The sequence below is a fragment of the Rhagoletis zephyria genome, unplaced genomic scaffold, assembly GCF_001687245.7.
Source record: "Rhagoletis zephyria isolate East Lansing unplaced genomic scaffold, Rhagoletis_zephyria_1.1 Rzeph_scaffold_04180, whole genome shotgun sequence".
Lineage (NCBI taxonomy): Eukaryota > Metazoa > Arthropoda > Insecta > Diptera > Tephritidae > Rhagoletis > Rhagoletis zephyria.
The window spans coordinates 18460-39748 of NW_016161263.1; the positions used below are offsets into that span (position 1 = coordinate 18460).

General features: G+C 34.0%; 1 protein-coding gene across 5 annotated transcripts in view; it reads right to left on the reverse strand.

The window, feature by feature from the left end:
• The window catches only part of crq (croquemort), a 33195-nt gene extending 12479 nt beyond the window's left edge, over positions 1 to 20716 (reverse strand). Inside the window, exon 1 of one of the 5 annotated variants that reach the window (XM_017625702.1) lies at positions 20474 to 20716. The gene's annotated coding sequence lies outside the window, so the exon portion shown is untranslated. Of the gene's footprint in view, positions 1 to 6269; positions 6358 to 20398 lie in introns of those variants that run through there. The other 4 variants (XM_017625699.1, XM_017625700.1, XM_017625698.1 and 1 more) reach the window with 4 other exon arrangements.
• Between the last annotated feature and the right edge of the window lie 573 nt (positions 20717 to 21289).

Genomic DNA, 21289 nt, shown 5'->3' on the forward strand with positions numbered 1-21289 from the left:
CTCTTTCTGATACTGAAATTTAGTGAACTACAGAACTGCATACTCAAAATTTGGTGTCATTTGATGCAAAAATGAACTTTATTTCTATAAAAAATTTACAAAAAATTTGTTATGAAAAGAAAAAAAACACTGTATTCTGAGTTTATATATTTACAGATAGGTAAAAGCACAGTATACAGTAATCCAGATAGGCAAAACCAAAAATGTAAATATGCTTATTTGACAATTTGTTTGAATGTATTGGTTGATATTTTTTCACAGTTGTCGTTTTCGTTAACCCAAATGAAATCAAATTTAATATTTTCTTAAAGTGAAAAATATTTTCCAGGGACATAAAATAAAATAATGGGAAAAATAAAATTCCAAGAAAATCAGGAGTGAAGTGTTAGCGATTGTGACCGGATGTAGTTCCTACATAAGTCATACCGCGTTCCGAACACAACTTTGAGTGAATAATTGAATGAATAAGGGCTGACTTTGTGGAAAATGGTCCCATCGATTATCGATGACGAGAAGAATTGGTTCAGCCGTGTCTGTTTGTAAACACGCTAACTCGAAGAAAATTTAGATATTTTAACGAAAGTCGGTGCCGAAGTTGCCTTTGGTATAATTTAGGTTAGTATTCAATTTGGCCGAAATCTGTCAATAACCACGCCACCTCCGATGTAGTAATTAACAATACTTTTGTTTTATTATTTTTTTTATGATTTTGCTGTTTAAATTTACATTTGGAATATATCCACAAACATTTGTGGGTACTTTTGCACCAGCCGTTGCCTATGGGTTAATGACAAAAAAATCCTACACATGCACAATATTTCATGTATTAATTTCAAATAAGCATATTGCCAATGGCTGGTTTACTGTATACTGTGGGTAAAAGTTTCAATATGTTTGGAAAGCGCCACGTCCCTTTTCCAGTAGCCCCAAAATCTCTCTACCAATTTCCATTACACTACCAAAAATACTTCCAGAGATATACGGTATGAAAAATTCGATATATATGGGTGATGCCACGCTCCCTTAATATATCGAAAGTCTGCAGTAGGTGTCCGAAATTTCGAAAAATCGGTACAGCCGTTCGTGAGATCACCCCTTATAAAAAGAAAGAGCTTCTCTTTATATAATTAGAGTAGGTAACACAGGGCAACACCGATTTTCATGCGGCAAATGTTGAAACTGTTTTTGATAGGCATTAATTATTGTGCTGATTAAGAATCTGTAAGTATAAAGTTTCCATCAGCTCCAGATTTTGAGAAAAATGTGGTCAAATTGTCAAAAAATCGCGTTTTTTAATATTTGTGAAGTTCTAGCAATGAAACAAAAGGTGATAGAACTTTCCACTTAGGCTTAAATTAAAGCTAGAACTACAGACTAATATCCCTGAAAGTACTATTCCTGCACCTTGACCTGATGGTCACCTATATTCATTTACTTTTTATCGTAAAAAATACTGGAAAATTATGCAATTGAAAAAAAGTGGTAAAAATCAGTGTTAGCGGTTCAATAAATGACTATAGGTGACCTTAAGGTCAAGGTGCAGGAAAGGTAAGGTTCTACCACCCTTTCTTTTTTTGCTAGAGCTTTCCAAATATTGAAAAAAATGCGATTTTTTGACACTTTGAGCTAGTTTTTCTTAAAATCTGAAGCTGATGGAAACTTTACGCTTACGGATTCGTAATCAGCACACAAAACGTAAAAACCTTCCCCTGGCAATTACGAACAACTAAGAAAAAATTTCAGCCAAATCGGTCCAATCAATTGATGAATTACTATACATTTTTCACACCATTTTTATATATGTATATAGATAAGACCTTGTGTCAAATGCTTAAAAAAAAAAATCATCTTGTCCCATACAAGCACATATGTAATACATAGTAACGAATCTTCACAACATGGGGTCTTCTCGAAGTCTTGCACGATGCACGGATTGCACGAAATGCAAAAATACTATTTCAAATTTCGAATAGTAAGAGAGCACCCCATTTCAAAGTGGGTAGACAGCAAAAAAAAATGGAGTGAGCGAGATCAGAGGAATGAGAGAAATATGTAGCAATTCGAACAACAAAACAACTAGCACAAGGTCGCTTTTATCTTGCTAGGCTATTTTGCAAATATATACATGGGTTTCGACGTTGCATGTTTTGCAGCGATAGGAAATGTCGCTTCTCATGTATTTTGTTGTGTGTTTGCAAGTTATGCAATCCGTGCTACGTGCAACGGCTTTGCAAAATTTGGAGAATACCCCTAATGTGTTTTTATTCCGCAATCAAAGAGAGACAGGCTATCAAATAAATGTTTGCTTGTGTTAGTATAAATGTATATTNCGCTTCTCATGTATTTTGTTGTGTGTTTGCAAGTTATGCAATCCGTGCTACGTGCAACGGCTTTGCAAAATTTGGAGAATACCCCTAATGTGTTTTTATTCCGCAATCAAAGAGAGACAGGCTATCAAATAAATGTTTGCTTGTGTTAGTATAAATGTATATTTGTGACAAACAACTGTCAAGCCACTCCAGGAGCGGTTTAAATTAAAAATATTAAATAAATTTAGAAACAATAACCCGAAAAATTTCCCTGGAAGTGAATGGGACAAGCCTTGTGGTAACCGGCCGATTTGAATAAGCAGCAAGAGATGTATAAGTTACACTTGAGGCGATCACCGTAACCGCTCTTAAAAGATATACTATGATGGATGCGTGCCTACCTTTCCAGCACCTTAGCCGACATCCCAGCAAACACAGTCTCTAACGTTAGAGAAATTTGGATTTCTACATTAGATAACTAGGGTAATTCTCTAATCGTTCTCGAGTCGATGACGAAGTTAGAGAACTACATTAGAATTCGATTCGAGAACGATTAGAGAAACAACGCAAATTCATATAAATGTAAATAAGCAATATTCCAAATGAATGAATTCCAATGAATGAATTATACATTATTTTTAAGTTCAAATAATCCATTATTATTTTATTGCGAATACATTTAATACAAATTTTGCAAACAATGCGTTGTATTCAATAAAGCAAAACAGCAGTTTGAAATTCACATTCGAATCCCATTAGAGATCAACATTAGAATTCGATTAGGGAATTAATATTTTCTCGAGTCGAGAACTATGTCCCATTTTTGTTGAGATCGCTATGATTCTCGATAGTTTTTCGAGTCGTTCTCTAACGTTTGAGATTGGAGAATGTGGCTAGTTCTCCAATCATTCTCTAATCGATGACTAACCTCAATGTTTGCTGGGATGTAGCGTCTGCCCGTTTTCCCCGATACGGCTCATTTTTAAGTACATAGTACAACATATCAACGCGTGCAATACGATTTCTTTTTCCTTACATTTTTGCTCTAACAAAGAGCACAGTTTCACACAATTTTTTTTGTTTGCTTTTAAAATTAAAATTTAATTTTGTAAAATATTGACGGTTACTGCACCGCTCTTGCTTTTTAATGTTTTCAAACGTCTTTTTGGGTACATAGGCTGCTTGGTTTTCTCGTTCCATCAGTAGATGGGTGTGTTCAGAAATGCATCAAGCCAAAGCATCAGACGCACTTATTTCTAAACTATAATTGGTGCAAATGTCCAATATGCTCAGCCTCGATTAAATGCCTTATTGGAACTTAGTTGCGTAAATAAGGCATTTCTATCAGTTATAGTTTAGAAGTAAAAGATACCGATGCTTTGGCTTGATGCATTTCTGAACGCACCCTATATCTGCACTCTAATGTTGGCGGATGTACTTTCAACGTACTGCCAATATAGAAGTATTACATATATGCATACAAGTTATTTTGTCACATTGAGTCTGAGTAAAATTGCAAATGTTTTTTTTTTGCCTTGGGTGAATGCAAGTTTATTTGAGAAAGCAACTTTTTTAATGCAAATCTAAGAAATTTTATATTAAAGGTCATATTAATATGGCGGTAAGACAGAAATACCCGCATTGAAAATTCATGTACATAGGTATATGACAGCAATCTGGAAATTATCTTATCTAGAGAGAAGTTGTTTTGTTAAATGTCCACAGATATGTTAAAGGAACAAACTTATTTTCCATTTGTTTATGAATGATGGTGTGAACAGAAGTACTTTTGTTTTGCATCATATGTTTTTATACAATAGCGACAGTGCAGAGGCCGCTAATAAGATAATGTTATCTCAACTTCGACATATTTGTGGCACGGGTTGGGCTTGATTAATAGGATGAAAATTTTCAGGTAAATTACTTTTTTAGGGGGTAGAACGAGCACACAATGGGCTAGCTTTTTTCATTGTTCGGCACAATTTGGATGTTAATGTTGACTCCGTATTAAAAAATGTTTACCTGTACCTCGGTGAATTGCATTATTAAAAGCAGACAAATTTAGTAAATAACTAAATGACTTTTCTTTGAGTTGCACTGAAATATATCCACAATTTAATACAATATGATGAATACTTTAAATAAAAAATGATATTCTTAGTTGTTACGAATGGCTTTACTTAAACCAACTCACAAAAAATTCTAAAAAAAAATTTGTAAACTTGTAATGTACTCAATTTGTGTAGGTGTAAAAAAATCACAACTCAAATTATTGTAGGGTGCACCCCGTAATACTATAATTAAATATTGCGCAATACTCAGAGCCACCATTGTGATTTTTTCAATTTTTTTTTTGAGATGGCATATTTTCAAAAACTATATTTTTTTTATCAAAAAATTTGTATGTGAAAAACTGTTCAAGAAAAAAAATGTAAAAAATATTTCTTTTCATAGAGAATTTTTACGTGTGTATGTGTGATTTTTCAATTTTTTTCCACGCCCCGTTCTATAGATATTTGGAAGACTATTAAATCGATTTGAATTTGTTTTTGTTCTGTAAAGTTTTTAAAAATGTATTAATCAAGCTCAAGATTCATATTTGTTTATTATTTATTAAAAATTTGAAACAAATCAAACACATGAAGTGTGAGTCCTGTCCATTTTGGTATGGAACGCCCTATATATATATATATATATATATATATATATATATATATCTATACAATATCGGTCATATCTATAGCACGCCATTTCAAATTGATATTGTGTGCCCCTTATGTTTATTTATTTATTTTTAAGAATTTTCAATTAAAATTTAGTTCATTCTCAGACAAACCCCATATATGTATACCCAAGTTCAACAATTTGTAGAAAACTACAAAAAAGTGTAACAAATTTTCACCTAAATTTGAAACTTTTTTCCCGGAAGTCTTAGAGTTTTTTAGCCCCTGAAATTTTAGTCTGATAATGTGCAAATTTCAAGTGGCTACGAATTACCGTTAATTTTTTAGATTTTTTTTGTCGCATTGGCTTCCATATAATGAATAAACTCAATTTATTTGTATATGGAAGAAAGCCGCAACACCTTTGGCGAAAAAAATTCTAAAAAATCAACGGTAACTTTTAGCGACTTGAAACTTGCACATTAGCAGACTAAAATTTATTGGGCTATAAAACTGTGTATTCAGAAAAATTCAAACACTTCCGAGAAAAAAGTTTGAAATTTAGGTGAAAATTTGTTGCACTTTTTTGTAGTTTTCTAAAAATTTTTAAACTTGGGTTTATGTGGGTTTTGTTAGAAAAAGAACTGTATTTTAATTGAAAATTCTATATACGCTACTACCAAACATGTATTCTGCTTTTCCTAAGTTTCGCCTGAAAAAAAATTCATCCCAATTTTGGTTTTTAACGAAAAGAAATCCAATCGTTATCGCTGAAGCTGTAGCATACACTTAGGCGCTAAGTATTAACAGTGAGCTGGCAATGGGTTACATCGACTACTTTTCGTTGATTTACTTTGTTTTAATGTTAACGATCGATGATTTATTTAGTTTAAATGTTAACGATTGATAAGTTATTTGGTTTCGAAGTTAACACTTGATGGTCAATTTCACAGTGCGTAGTTACATAAGTCAGAATCGACAGTTAACTAGAGATTTTCAGTATAAAAATCTGTAGTTAACTCCCGATTCTGAGTTAACTACGCATTGTGAAATTGGCCCTGAATCTTGTTTCGTTTGTTGAGCATCCCTGCTCTTTTAACATTGTCTGCATAAATTCATAAAAATGCAGCTTAAAAATATTCTCTTATTTATACGAAAACTTGTTTTGCTTTTGAATAGTTATAATTTAATATTAAATAATTTGCTAATCATTCCGCATTCACACAAACGTTCGAATCGATCTACGACAACTTTTTCACATATGCGTACATACGTACATATGTATGTATGTATGTACAGCTTGCTGACGATTGCACCGATTCAGTTTCAAAGCAGATTAAAATTAAACTAAATGCTATTTAGCTGCTCAGCTCTTTTATAAGTGCCTCCCTCGAATCTAAAAGCCTGACTATGGCAACTTAACCAACTAAACTTAACTTAACGGAACGTAGAACTTAAGAGAATCAAAACGAAACATATTTCGACGTGGCATTAAGTTACGTTAAGTTTCGGCTGTTCAATTGTAAGCAACATCCATTTAACAGAATTTTTAAGTGAGAGCCGTAAGTTACGTTAAGTTGCCATAATCAGACCATAACGGGACTTTTAGAACCCAATCGGCCGCAACTTGAACAACAGTATAGCTAACTTCGATTAATTGTAAGAAGTGAAGAGAACCGCCTAACAAAAATTTACATTCGCAAAAGTATAAACATGTACATATTGCACATTTGCTGCAAGACTGTCATAATCCACAAAATCAAAAATACAAAGATAGTTTGTTTTAGTGATCTATACAACATAGAAGAACGGTAGCGTTAATTTCTGCAGAAAATGTGCGTTATGAACAAGGCATAATTGGAATACACATTGGCATATTTCATTTAGAATATTTGCAAATAATGCCTGCTTGTAAATGTTGTGCGAACTCCGTTTTGCGCATTTTGTATGAGATATGTACATGCGTTCATATGGATAAGTATGTACATAAATACATACATATGTATGTATTTTGCTGTTATCTTTTCCTTAGAAATTCAAATGCACATTGGTACTTGCCGATATAGTATAAATTACTTACACTCACCCGCTTCGCTGAGTGTAATAGCTCAACCAGCCACTGACGTAAAAACGTACGGCACGACGGCTGGCACGACCTTTCTTAAGGGATTCTCCCGTTAACGAAAACTCACCACCCGCATGACGGTGACGTTGCAATTGCTTCTATCTAGGCTCTGTTATGCATACTTGGCATTGCTTGAGAGTTGTAACATAAGGAATCTGTTACTGCCCGTCTCCACAGGATAAAATTTATATCTTGATACATATGTTGGAATATAAATAGCCAATGGAGACCGCTCATTTCTCTTCAAGAGCAATATATATCAGAGCTTATATCTTGCCATCTATTGCCGGCAATTTGGTAGTTTGACAGCTACATGTTCATTTGCATGAGAACTTCGTGGCGGCAACATTATTGATATTCTTATTATTATATTATTATTATTATATTTATTGATTGATTGATTTATTGATTTAATATAAAAGCAAATGTTGAAGTGTTTTCTGTTAAAGTATTTGTTATTATGTAATTGGAGGTAAAATAGCCTATTATCTAAATTTTTTAAGTGATTAAATCCGGCAAAAATACGTTTTGGAAGCTATCTCACAAATGCTTATATCAAGATATAAAAAGCCCACACAAATATTGCCACTGATATAATTTATATCTAGCGACCAAAATGACTGCTGGACAGCAATAAATTTTATCCTATGGAGACGGCCAGTTAAATGAGCTTCGCGTGTAAGCGGTTACCCAACGCACAGCATTACATACGTAGAAGTCTGTTGGTTTTTGATTTCTACGTAAAAATGGTATAGCAATGCATGCACTGCCAAGTATGCATAACAGAGCCTATATGTTGATACGGAAGGCAGGTACGGGAGGGCGATCCGTCGGTGGCTGATTGAGCTATAATATGAATTTCTGCGTTTTACATTAGACGTGACTTATTTAAAAACTCCACATACTTAAACTCTGCCAAAAACATACGCATCCAATTTTCAGATTTTGTACAAAAATTAAAAAAAAAATACAAATTTTTACCCGTTTCCAAATCACGTTGATTTTTACTGACGGTGTCATGCAATTACTTCCATATAAATACTTGTCCAACATACTTTGCTCAGTGTGCTCATATAATTTAGGAATGCCGTTAGTTTCTTCATGATCCAATGATCGGAACTAAAGCAAATTTGTATGGGACCACCATGAAAAGAATTATCGAAAACGGTTCACGCAATCTAAAGTTATCGGTAACATATGAACACATCCATATAAAAAAATATTTCGACGAATTGATAACCTCGTCCTTTTTTGAACCGGTTAAAAATGCGTGACACCGTGAGGAATAAAGTACTATCCAAAATCAACGAGATTTTTTAGCAACTTCAAACTTGCATTTTGTTATACTAAAATTTAATGGGCATACCAAAATTTATTAAAAAAATTTTGATGAAAGTGTGAAATTTTGGCGAATATTTTTTTATTTTTTGTACAAAGTTTGCAATTTAAATTCATTGTATGGTTTTTGTTATATAATGAGCTTTATTATAAACAATTAATGAACAATAAACAACCAAAAAAAATTGTCAAAACTGTCCGAAATGTTGAGCTACAATTATTTTGACCGTAGGTGTATAGAGATTGCGCACTGTGTATTTGAGATAACAAAGAAAATTTTTACTGCGTTTTTACCTTACTTATTTTACACTTAAAATTTAAGACGTAAATAGCACACATTGATTTTTTACAATATTCACAATGTTTTACGTGATACATTTGTTTCGTCAATCTAAACATATAATACAATTAACAGACTGATGTATGTGCATTATAGATATCAAAGGAAAATTAATATGGGGGTCTTTATTAAAGCAACAGAAGCCTAATCAACAATTTTTAGAATTTTTGTTTGTCTGTCTGTATGTTTGTACGCGCATCACTCGAAAACTAATGCCTGGGTCTAACTTAAAATATTGGAAAAAAATTGATTGCTTGAAAATTGCAATTTAGGTAAATTGATATGATAAATTAAATATTGCATTATGGCTGTCAGAAGAAAGAGGTTTAAGAAGGCTCACATCCGAAAAAATTATGTGGGCGGTTGCCACCCGTTTGAAAATTTTTATTTAATGTATTTAATAACACCCTCGACAAAAAAAAATCAGCAGTAATTTTAGCAGCTTGAAACTTGCATTTTATTATACCAGAATTGAATGTACTACAAAACTGCATACCGAAAATTTTTCTAAAAATTCGGAATGAAAAGTTTGAAATTTTGATGAAAATTGTTTAAAGTTTGATTCATTTTTATGAATTTTGTTAAAAGTTTGACATACTTATTTATATGGGTTTTATGTTAGAATGAGCCATGATACAAAAAGGAAGGTAGTTTTAATAAACAACTTTTGACGGATAATACATTTTTTTGAAGTTTCATAAATTGTGAGTATTATCATCGGCCTTGCCACTTTGATAATATTAAAACAATAAATCGGAGAATTTTCTTCCGCATATTATATAATAATGTAATAATATTTAAAATCAAAAACCATTATCAGCAGTGCTCGCACTATTTTTATTAAAACTATATAAAATATAAACTATTAAAAAAGACTTCATCGTAATTGTTCTTTTTATTTTATAATAAAAACCACGCGCGCATTATTTTATTTTTTCGTTTTTTTTTTTTTGAATGCAATCTTGCGATTTAAAAATCGAATTCTAAAGAAGGTTCTTCCCAAATAAAACTTTTTTATATTTTGGTTCAAATTTCATTTTAAATTTCTCATCAGATTTTTGAAAAAATTAGGCTTTGTGATTACCGTATCACCATTAACTTTCACAAATTTTTAATTTAAAATGCCAAACCGCGTATCAAGACAATGCAAAAGCGCGAATGTGAGGTATCATAAATTACTTTTTAGAGAGTAAAAACACTCATATTTCAAAATCTTTTCTTTTCTTCTTTTTTACAAAGAAATCGCATTTCATGACGAATGGATAAGGGTTGAGCCAAGAGTTACGCGGTTTTCTATAACGACAATACGCGGTTTTGTACTTTAAACGACGATATGCAAGTTACACTTTCTTTATGCGTTCTGAAATCTAGTCGTCAACCCTATTTTCGAAAATATGTAGCCGGCACAATTTTCAAGTCCATAAAATAAAATCTACTGCTTAAAAAAAATATTTCTTCTAGTGATCAAGTAGCATGAATTTGATGAAATGTCATAATTTTATTAAAAGTCAAATGGTTAACAACAACAACAACGAATGTCATTTAATGAAACTACCTTCTTTGTTGTATCATGGAATGAGCTATATTTCAAATGAAAATTAATGAAAGGATTTATGATGGAAAATATTTTAAATATTGTGAAAAAACTAATTTACGAATACTTCTGTGAGTAACTGTATATATAAATACGCCACAAGAAAAATTTAAATTCCTTTTTTTTTTGAGAGCATCGTTCGCTCGATTTCAATGAAACATACACCGATTTAAATGATATAACTGCCTCTTATCCAGAAATGTTAACCCCGTTATATAAGGGCGTGGCATCTGACATACAGACTAAAATGTGAAAACCGATATGCGTATATCTAAAACCAATTACGCCGGAAAACTTAAACTTGACAAGGATGCATAAAATGTAAATGCCCTACTTACGGCGAAAAATGGCAGGAATTGGAAAAGGGGGCGTGGCACCTCCCATTCAAACTGAAATTCTCATATCTCTTATCTCTGGACCCGCTTATACTAATGTCCTGAAATTTTACACAATCAATATTTTTTTAATTTTACATTATACCGGACTTATTGCGAAAAGTGCTAGGTTTTGAAAAAGGGGGCGTGGAACCGCCCATGCCAACTGAAATACTCATATCACTTATCTCTGGTATCGCTTATGCTAACGTCTTGAAATTTTACACAGCTACATATGTTATCAATATCGTACATATGGCGAAAAGTGGGCTTGAAAGATAATATTTTATTGTACATCTTCTAGGTACTTTCTTAACCTTTACCGATTCAGATAAGGAGAAAAAGGAGTTTATAAAGGTGTTGGCAAATTTAGTTTTTAACCTTCCAAAAGGCTCACATACCAATATAATCGAAAAACGTATTTACAGTCTGAATTGGTATATGTTTAGCATATGTATTAGTCAGTGAGGTTCCTTTTTTGCTCTAATTACGAAAGCTACCGAAGAAATTTGGAGGAGACTTAACTTAGAGTTAACATTAATATAGTCGTTACTAGGCTAATTCGCTATAAATTTTGCTGGTGGACTTCAGATTGTAATGAGCATGAAAGAGTCAATATTGGTGACAAGAAAACCTCAAAAAGATGTCGAATTTCGACAACTGGGCGGTAATAGTCAAACTAAAGAGGGTTAGGAATGCTTACTGCCAAAAATATTTTTAAGAGGGTGCCACCTGTTTGAAAAATTTCATTCATTTAAATTAATAAAAAAAATTAAATATCACATTACTGGTTTAAGAAAGTTTTATTTGAAAATTTTTATTCAATTTAATTGATACGATAAGATATATATTGAATTAGTACATCTTTGAAGAAAGTATGAGATATTTAAACTCGAGTTATAAGATTATTAATTACTCAAAATTTGTTTCAAATACCTTCAAAAATATATTAACCCACTTCTATAAAAAAAAGAACGCTTCATAAATCGGAAATTTGTTTGAAAATCTCCCTTCATAAAACTCTTAAACTCTCTTTATGGCCAGAAGAGTTTTGGAAGTGAGTAACAACACGAAAATACTTTTAAGTAGAAATGAAGCACGCCGGGTATTTGCAAGTTTTTTATAAAAATATAGTAGATTCTATAGCATAAACCATATAAATAAATCTTTAAAACTGTTTGCACAATTCAGGAAAATTAACAAATTTCATCAAAATTTTTAACTTTTTATTAGGAATTTCTAGAAACTTGGGAACGCAGTTTTAAGCGTATCTATTCATTTTAACATGATAAAAAAAAAATCCTGTTGAGTTTTGATATTTTGCAATGTACACATCTACTCCATCGAATGTTATGCATTCGTCACTTAAGTGTCTTGTACGGGCATATAACGTCTTAAATGACTTTGGGCTCCGTTTATATGAAAGTCGTTCATGGCTTCTCCATAGCAACGGTAATTTGGTGACAGTATCCTGTAATTAGAAGTGACCCCTGCAAGACATTGTCTGTTATAAGTATTTGATAGGAGCACACCTGCATGAAATTGTCACCAGTGCAATTTTCAGCTACATATATGACGTTTAGGATTCACAGCAAGTGCGACGATGTCACTAAGAGCGCGGTTACCCACCCTAGCGTAGAAGTACCTAGAAAGATATCAGGTGTGCTGTTGATGGAAAGAGAGAAGCAACGTCTACGTCACGGTCATGCGGCGGTGAGCTTTTATTAACACGCATATCCCATAGGATAAATCGTGTCAGCTGACACGTTCTCCGTTCTTACGTCCGTGGGTGACTACGCTTTAAATCCTCATTAATGACGATGTCACCGGTGACCATTTTCCCTGCTGGGTATGTACAAACTAGGGATGTTAATTTTTTCGATTTTTGTGATCACGGGATTTTCAGGACATCGTTCATAACTACAATCCCGGGATCCCGGGATTAGTCCCGGGATTTAGATATTCACTATTTTCAAACAAATTAACATGAAAAAACTGCATCAATATAGTCCTATAATAAATATATATACCTATATATAATAAATAAATGGGTTTGAAATCTACTTTATTATTTAAGTTGAAAAATACTTCATTAGTAACATAACAAAAGACAGTAATTAAATTTATACGCATTTAACAATACTTTAGCGTTTACATATCTGATGAAGAACCTTAAGGCATGTCGAAAAAAGCTCGATGCAAAAAAAAAACTTAAGTCAACATATCGCACACCGTCATCAAAAGAGTCACAACTCAAAATAATACGTTTGTCAGAAAATGCGAAAAACTATTTCTTAGCACATGGTAATCATATAGGCAAGGGCGACTTTACCTTAGGTTTTTCTTAACAAATTGTAACAAAAATTTGCTCCAGATTTTGCTGAAAGGTAAATAAAAGCTCTGCGTACATTTTTAGCGCATAATCTAAAAAAGGCCAAATATTGAGTTGTGACTTTTTTGAAGACGGTGTGCGCTACGTATTGTGTGGCTGAAAGAAGTTCATAATACTAGTGGCAGAAATAAAATAAACGCCTTATTTCAAGCAGTTTAGTCTATATTTCTTTTCTTTATTTAATATTAAAATTTTTTTATAAAAGTCTACCTCATTTTATATATAATTAACAGCATTTAAACGCGCATTTCAAAATTTGTACAAAAATTATAAAAAATGCGAAAAAAATTGCCAAAATTTCAAACTTTTTACTCAGCATTTTTAGAAAAAATTGAGGGACGCAGTTTTATAGCCCATTAAATTAAAGTAGGATAAAATGCAAATTTTATGCAGTTACAAAATACCGTTGATTTTTGGGAATTTTTTAAACGATTCTGGGCATTTTCTTCCATATAAACAAATTGTCGAACATACTTTGTATGGGAGAAAATGCGTGACACCCCCAGCAAAAAAAATATAAAAAATCAACGTTACTTTTAGTCACTTGAAACTCGCACTTTATCCTCCTGTAATTTAATGGGCTATACTTATAAAATGGCGTACCGAAAAGTTTTCTAAAAATTCGGAGTAAAACGATTGAAACAGTTTGAAACAAAAAAATTTCAAAACACACCAAGCGATCAATATACATACTCACGACACTATGGATCAAATATAGTAAAACTGCGTTTTTAGTTTTAAAAATTTTTTTATTCGAACTTTACAATTTCAAAGGTATGATACATTCTAAAAAATTATTTAAAAAATTCAGTGCAATGCAGAATAAAAATGGGTACCAAATGAAAGCTTAGAAAAAGAAGCTAACGTGGTTGGCCTACATAGCGGTGAACGAGGACAAGACAAAGGCAAGACAGGAGGCAAAAAAAGTCTTCGTATATTGGAGCACACGTCACTGTTGGCAGTCATACCTTTGAAGTAGTAAAGGACTGTGTTTACCAGCATAAACACCACCAATAATCTCAGTCTGGAGATAAAGCGAAGAATAACACTTGCCAACAGGTGCTACTTTGAGCTCGGTAAGCAAATAAAAAGCAGAGTCCTCTCCCGACGACCGATAATCACGCTCTACAAATCTCTCATCATGCCCGTTCTTTTATATGGCGCAGAAACATGGACGATGACTACAAAATAAAAAAGAAAAGAAGGCTTTGGGTGCTTTCCAGAGAACTATTATACGCAAGATCTATGGCCCTGTTCACGTGTGCGACGCGTTAGACATGTTGTACGCAAGGATGACCACTGGCGAAGCTTTTTGGTATCGGCCCAAACCGACAAACGGATGTAGTGCCAAATAAGAAGAAGGTCTGGATGAGTGTAAAAGCTTAAACAGACGGCAGCGTTGATCCGGATTAACTCGGACTTAATCCGAATCAACTGCAGTTAATTCCCGAGTTGATCCGGATCAACGCTGCCGTCTGTTTATGCTTTAATATAATGCGGAAAACGAACACGAGAGCAAAATATTAAAAGGACGAATACCGCATATAAAACACTGATTACCAGAGTGTCCAGATTTGGCGATTTAGCGCCAATTGGGCAATTTTTTTGGATAATTTTACGTAAAAATTTACTTAAGGTTTACACCGGACATGACAATGGCAGTACATGCACACTTTTTCACTAATACATGCATACTTTTCCAATTGCCTCAATCACTGTCTTGATTAATTTCAAAACAGTAAATCGGACAATGATTTGACGTATGCAGCCAATAATTTTGACGTCTTGTGCAAGAAAGAAGAGAAATTCATAACAAAAGATCTAAAATAACACAAGAGACGCTGATGTGTACTTAACTTTGTCTCTTCTTTATTATTTTTTAGTTTTTAGCTCAAATAGCTCACACGAAATGCGTATTATAATACAACGTTCACGTCCGACATTTTGCTCAAAATGAGTTCTCATAACTATTGTCAGGACGCCTACGCCACGGAGAAAATTATCAGCGCTTTTGACAACTAATACGTATTTCTTTATTGTCTTGACAGTCTAATGTAAAATAAATTTGTTGTGCGCTATCTTAACAAGCATATTAAAAGACTGTAAAACATTTCAAAGCTCCCTCAACCACCAGAGGGAGGCTCGATTGTCTCTTACGCCGACGATTGCTCGATCATGGCGACTGGGAATGGAATTGATGACCTGTTGTCGAAAGTAAACGGGTATCTCTCCGAACTTTCTCACTTCTTCACTGCAAAGTGTCTAGCCCTCTCCCCTACGAAATCCTCTGCGACCCTTTTCACAACCTGGACGAAGGAGGTCAGGCTACCGCTGGGAATTCACGTCGATGACACACCAATTCCGACGGTGAATAACCCCAAAATACTCGGAGTAACATTCGACAGCCTGCTCTCCTTCTCTGCGCACTCAACCGCTATTGTCAATAAAGTACAGAGCCGCAACAAGGTCCTCAAGTCGCTAGCCGGCAGTACTTGGGGCAAAGACAAAGAAACGTTGCTGGCAACATACAAGGCAATAGGCCGGCCGGTTTTGAACTACGCAGCGCCAGTGTGGTCGCCGGGGACTAGTAGGACGCAGTGGACGAAGCTACAGACTGTACAGAACACCGCACTCAGGACAGCGACAGGATGCGTCCTGATGTCGCCCGAACATCATCTCCACGGCGAGGCGCAAATGCTACCCGTAAAGGAGCACATAATAATGCTCTGCAAGCAGTTCGTGATCGGGAGCCACAGAAGTGGCCACCCAAACAGACAGCTGCTTGCAGAGGAGCCCTCGCCTAGGCACGTCAGGAGGCATCTATATGAACTGACGGACGAAGTCCAGAGGTTCATCAAGCAACCTCTGGACCCGACAGCTTACCGACTGGCCCTGAACGGCATTCACAGGGAGTCAGTCTCGAGTTATGTAGACTCTAGACCTGTGAATGCCGTTCTAGGCATACCGCCCCCGGACATAGACGAAACGGAGCTTCATCTGCCTCGGGAGACACGAACGACAATAGCCCAACTTCGCTCTGGCTACTGCAGCAGGTTAAACTCCTACCTGAGTAGATTGAATGAGGATGTGCCAAATGAGTGTCCGGCATGCGGAGAGACCCCACATGACTCGAAACATCTCTTCGCATGCCCGGAAAACCCGACAACCCTAACGGCTTTGTCCCTGTGGACTAACCCAACAGAAGATGCACGCTTCCCAGGGCTGCCGTTAGTGGAACTTGACGACAACGACTGAGATACCAACCGTCCTGGGCGGGGTTGTTGTAGCCGCTACAACAACAACAACAAAAACTGTAAAACATTTTTAATCACGCTAATCGAAGAACTTTTGAAACGATTACCTAGTTAATTAAACACTTTTAAAAAAGCTTTGATTTTGTCACCAGAAAAGTGTTTGAATCACAAGAGGGCGGGTTTCAGCGACCCACCAATCAACTATTTGACTTTGAAGGAAAGAGAAGCACCGGAAACTGAATATTTAAGTCTTTAACTTTCCCATGGAGTAACTTTTTTCAGAACGGCATTCCATCCGACTCTGAAAAATTTTGGATAAATGCTTACGGAGTGAAAACCGCAACAGCAAGAAGCATTCATATTATTATCCTTACCGCACACAAATGCTTTTGTTTAGCTAAGATTCGAAATAGGATGAGGTTGGAAAACCTTAATTCAATAGTTCGAATAAAGTGTTATATGAAGGCTAATAGTTTCTGCTGCAAAGCGTTTCCAATATCAAACAACACATAATGTAAATTATTCAGTCACTCGCAAAAATTCTGCAAATTTTCATCAAATTTTTAAACATATTTTTTAGATTTTTTTTTTAGTATGCAGTTTTGTAGCCCATTTTATTTTTGAGTAAAATAAATGCAAGTTCAGAGTTAGTCAAAAATCGCGTTGATTTTTGAGAATTTTTTTTTTGTTGAAGGTGCTTTGCATTTTTTCCATATAAAGTATTTTCGAAAAAAATTTTTTGTATGGAAAGACTGCGTGAAAAAAATTGCCAAAAATCAACGGTAATTCCTAGCTGCTTAAAACTTGCACTTTATTATCATAAACTTGATTGGGCTACAAATCTGCATACTCAAAAAAATTCTTAAAAATATGATTAAAATTTTGAAAATTTGCATGAAAATTTGCTGAATTTTCGTGTTTTGCACAAAGTTTAGGAATTATATTTTTATGTTTTTTGTTGTAGAATTAACCATTTTTTATAAAAAATTGGCGGAAAAATATTAGAAAAAAAAATTGTTGCACATATTGGGAAAATTTTGCTCTGCCAATACTTTTTGCCGGCAGTGTATGTACATATCGCACGTTTAATAATACAATTTAAATTGTGTGGGAAAACTCAATCAAAGTTTAATCAATTCATACAGTTGGTACATGATTCAATAATGAAAGGTTTTGTAAGAAAAACTTTCTCTTGCTCTAATTTTATCAATGACACTCCCACCCTACTGCCAAAAATAAAAACAGTGATATTTCTTTTAAAAATTTCTTTGGAAGTTTTAAGAATATTTTCAAATTTTAAGTAGTGAACGTTGTACTTTATAAATTTGAAGAAATGTTTGTTCTGCATTCGCTCTCGACAACAAGACAAAATGGGTGAGAATCGTTGCCCTACAGAAATACAACATAAGCTAAAGGGACGAAATTCCCTTAAATGCCGAATAGTTGTATTTGTCGACATTCTGGAGACCTATTGATTCTGTCAACGAAGGTATGTATTTAGGTATTGACCTACACAACACAATCCTGGTGTCTCTGAATGAGACTTTGACACTTACGGCACTTCTCCTTTGACGACATAGATCACGTTCCCTGTCTCAATCATTCAGTAGCTGCGTGATCTTTTTATTCTTCCCGTGTTCGCCCGGCACGAATAGCCAATCGCGACTGTATAAGCCATGTTCCGATGGCGGCATAATCTACCCAGAACAATAAAAGTGCAATATCAAAGAATTCGAATTACCATATTCGAAGCAATCGAGCAATAACCGCGAAAGAAACTTAAGCTCCAAAGGTTTTTATTTGTTGTTTTTTTCAAAATTCCATAATTTTTCCACAAACAAATACAACAAAAAAAAATGGCTCAAAGTGGGTCACCCATTCTTGAGTTATGCGCCGTCTGACTTACGCTATTTTGGTATATAGATAAAAATTTGTATTCGTTATATTCGATGTAAATATGCTGGTTTAAATGAAATAACTAAATCCAATTCGCGTTTGTTTTAAAATACCACCATGCACTCCATACCTGTTTGTAAAAATTTAGCTACCATTTTAGGTGTGATTGAATTCTTCCACTTTTTCTCCTGCTTCCAAAAACCATCCCTGTGGGTGGGAGTGTCAAATTTTAGAAAAAAGCTACTTACAAAACCTTTAATAATTAAATCATGATAAAAACACAGCAAGGTAGAACCGTTCTCTCATTTTGTCGGCCATGATTTTTTTTTTGAAGTTTGACAGCATTTTAAAATCCTATAAAATTGAAAATAAAAAATTGAAATTGTTCGAAATTGTTGTTGCTTGAGATTGAAAATGAAAATGAAAATGTGTGTGTGAGTTTGTGAGTAAATTTAAAAATTTAAAATGTTTGTAAACGTCAAGACTTTTATAAGTAACTCTCAGCGGTTCTACCTTACTATATTTTTATCATGAATTAAATCATGCAGTTGGTATACAAATAGACAGATGGAAAGACAACTCTTAGAATATTTGAGAAGTATGGTTATCTTTTAAACTGAACATATTCTACTTATCAAGCTTATTATATGCATAATGAAATCTCCAAAACTGTAAATTTTGAGTTACATCTCTATATTATTAAACGTGCGATATATATATATACACTGCCGGAACAAAGTATTGGCACAGCAAATTTTTCACAATATATGCAACAATTTTCGTTCTAATATTTTTCCGCTAATTTCGTATAAAAATATTCTTCAACAAAAAACATAAAAATATAATTCCTAAACTTTGTGCAAAGCTCGCGAGAAATCAGCAAATTTTCATACAAATTTTCAACTTTTTAATCAGTTTTTTTAGAGTATGCATATTTGTAGCCCAATCAATTTAATTATAACAAGGTGCAAGTAGCTAGGAATTACCGTTGATTTTTGGCAAATTTTTTTCACGCAGTCTTTCCATACAAAAAATGATTTTCGAAACCACTTTATATGGAAAAAATGCAAAACACCTTCAACGAAAAAAATCTCAAAAATCAACTGACTAACTCTGAACTTGTATTTATTTTAATAGAATCTAATGGGCTGCAAAACTGCATACTCAAAAAAAATCTAAAATATCTGATTAAAAAGTTGAAAATTTTGATGAAAATTTTGTGAATTTTCGCGAGTTTTGCACAAAGTTTATAAATTATATTTTTAAGTTTTTTGTTGTTGAATGAACCATATTTTTATACAAAATTGGCGGAAAAATATTAGAATAAAAATTGATGCATATATTGTGAAAAATTTGCTGTGCCAATACTTTGTTCCGGCAGTGTATATATTTGTACATATATTTGTACATGCATATGTACATAAGTATGTAGATCATAATATGTATTTCCAAAGTACCAATACTATAAATGAGCACGAATAATCTTAACTTATTGAATATATTTTTATTGCACTTTCGACTCAAGCAATTAGTCATAAATGGAGGGGAAAACAATACATACGTATGTAGTATATGTGCAAACATAAATACATACATACATACATACATAATGTAGGTAAAATTCTAGCTTTTTTTTTGCAAATTTATCAAAATACAACTTTAATAGTTGCATACTCATGTGTTAGTATGCCTATAAATATATGCATAAGTATGTACATATGTGCAAATGAACCCACATTTTTTCAATATATATTTTAGTTCAAGTGGAGGGAGTAGGTATATAGGTTATTCAGGCAGGTTCTGCCATTCACTTCCGAGTGCATTTCAATAAAGCTCGCTTTGAATTCAAATTGGCAGGGGTCTAAATTTACTCGGAAGTAAATTGCAGAACGTGCCCGATTTTGTCATAAATTATGAAAATTAGACCTTCCTTAAAGAGTGAATCGGCTTTTGTCAATATGAGTTGCATTCCAGATGCTTCACGATTCGCAGGTTTTACAGGATTTGCAGGAAAATCTGTGGCTTTCTGTAAAAACCTGCAAATCATGAAGCATCTGGAACGCAACTATGGTAATCCAATTAGTCCGACGAAATCCCAAGTGCATACACTTACTAATTTTTTTACACCATTTTTACCACTTAACAAGTATGTATGTCGTGAAAATTTAGACGCAAAATTTTATTTTACCGAGCACTGTGCAAGACGTAATTGTTATAATCCACAAATCCGAGTAACAATTGCTTTCTTTATTTTAGCTAATGCATCACAAAGCCGTACATAACTCAAGCTAATTTGCGGACAATTAATCACAAAACTAACGTTCTCTCAACCAAAACAAACAGTTCACAATAGTTAGGACGATTAATCGATTAGCCGATTATAATCGGTTATTTTTATTCCGTTAAAACTGGCTACACACGACGAACATCTGCGCGCACATATGCGCCAACATGTTCGCTGTCGTTTGCCACAGACGGTGAGCGGCTCATGTGTGATTTTGTCGTGGTAGCAAAGACGCGGATGCGATGCTCGCAGACCAAACTACAAACGATATATTTGCAAAAAACCGCAACACGAGTTTAACTAATCCTAAAGGCCCGTCCACATAGAACTTTGGCGTTGCGTTGGCGTTGGCGTCGCTTCAACAGCTGACTATGAATACATGAATTCAAATGCAGCCGTCCACATAGCCGAAATTCGACAACGCTCACGCCAACACAAAGCAAAAAGATGGCAACTCTCGCGTACGTTGCTCGTCAGCTGTTGCAAATAAATACAATTATGTGAAATATTTTTCCTTTTCAATCAAGTGCGAGCAAGAAATATCTTTTTTAGTGCAATTATTGATATGAAATATTAATTAATCTCTCGTTAGTATGTTAATTTAGTGGCCCAAGCATTCGCTGCCAAACGTTCATTGTAGCAAGCATACTTTTAACGTGCGTTCTGTCAAACCAACTCCAACGCCAAAGCCAACGCGAAAGTTCTATGTGGACCGGCCTT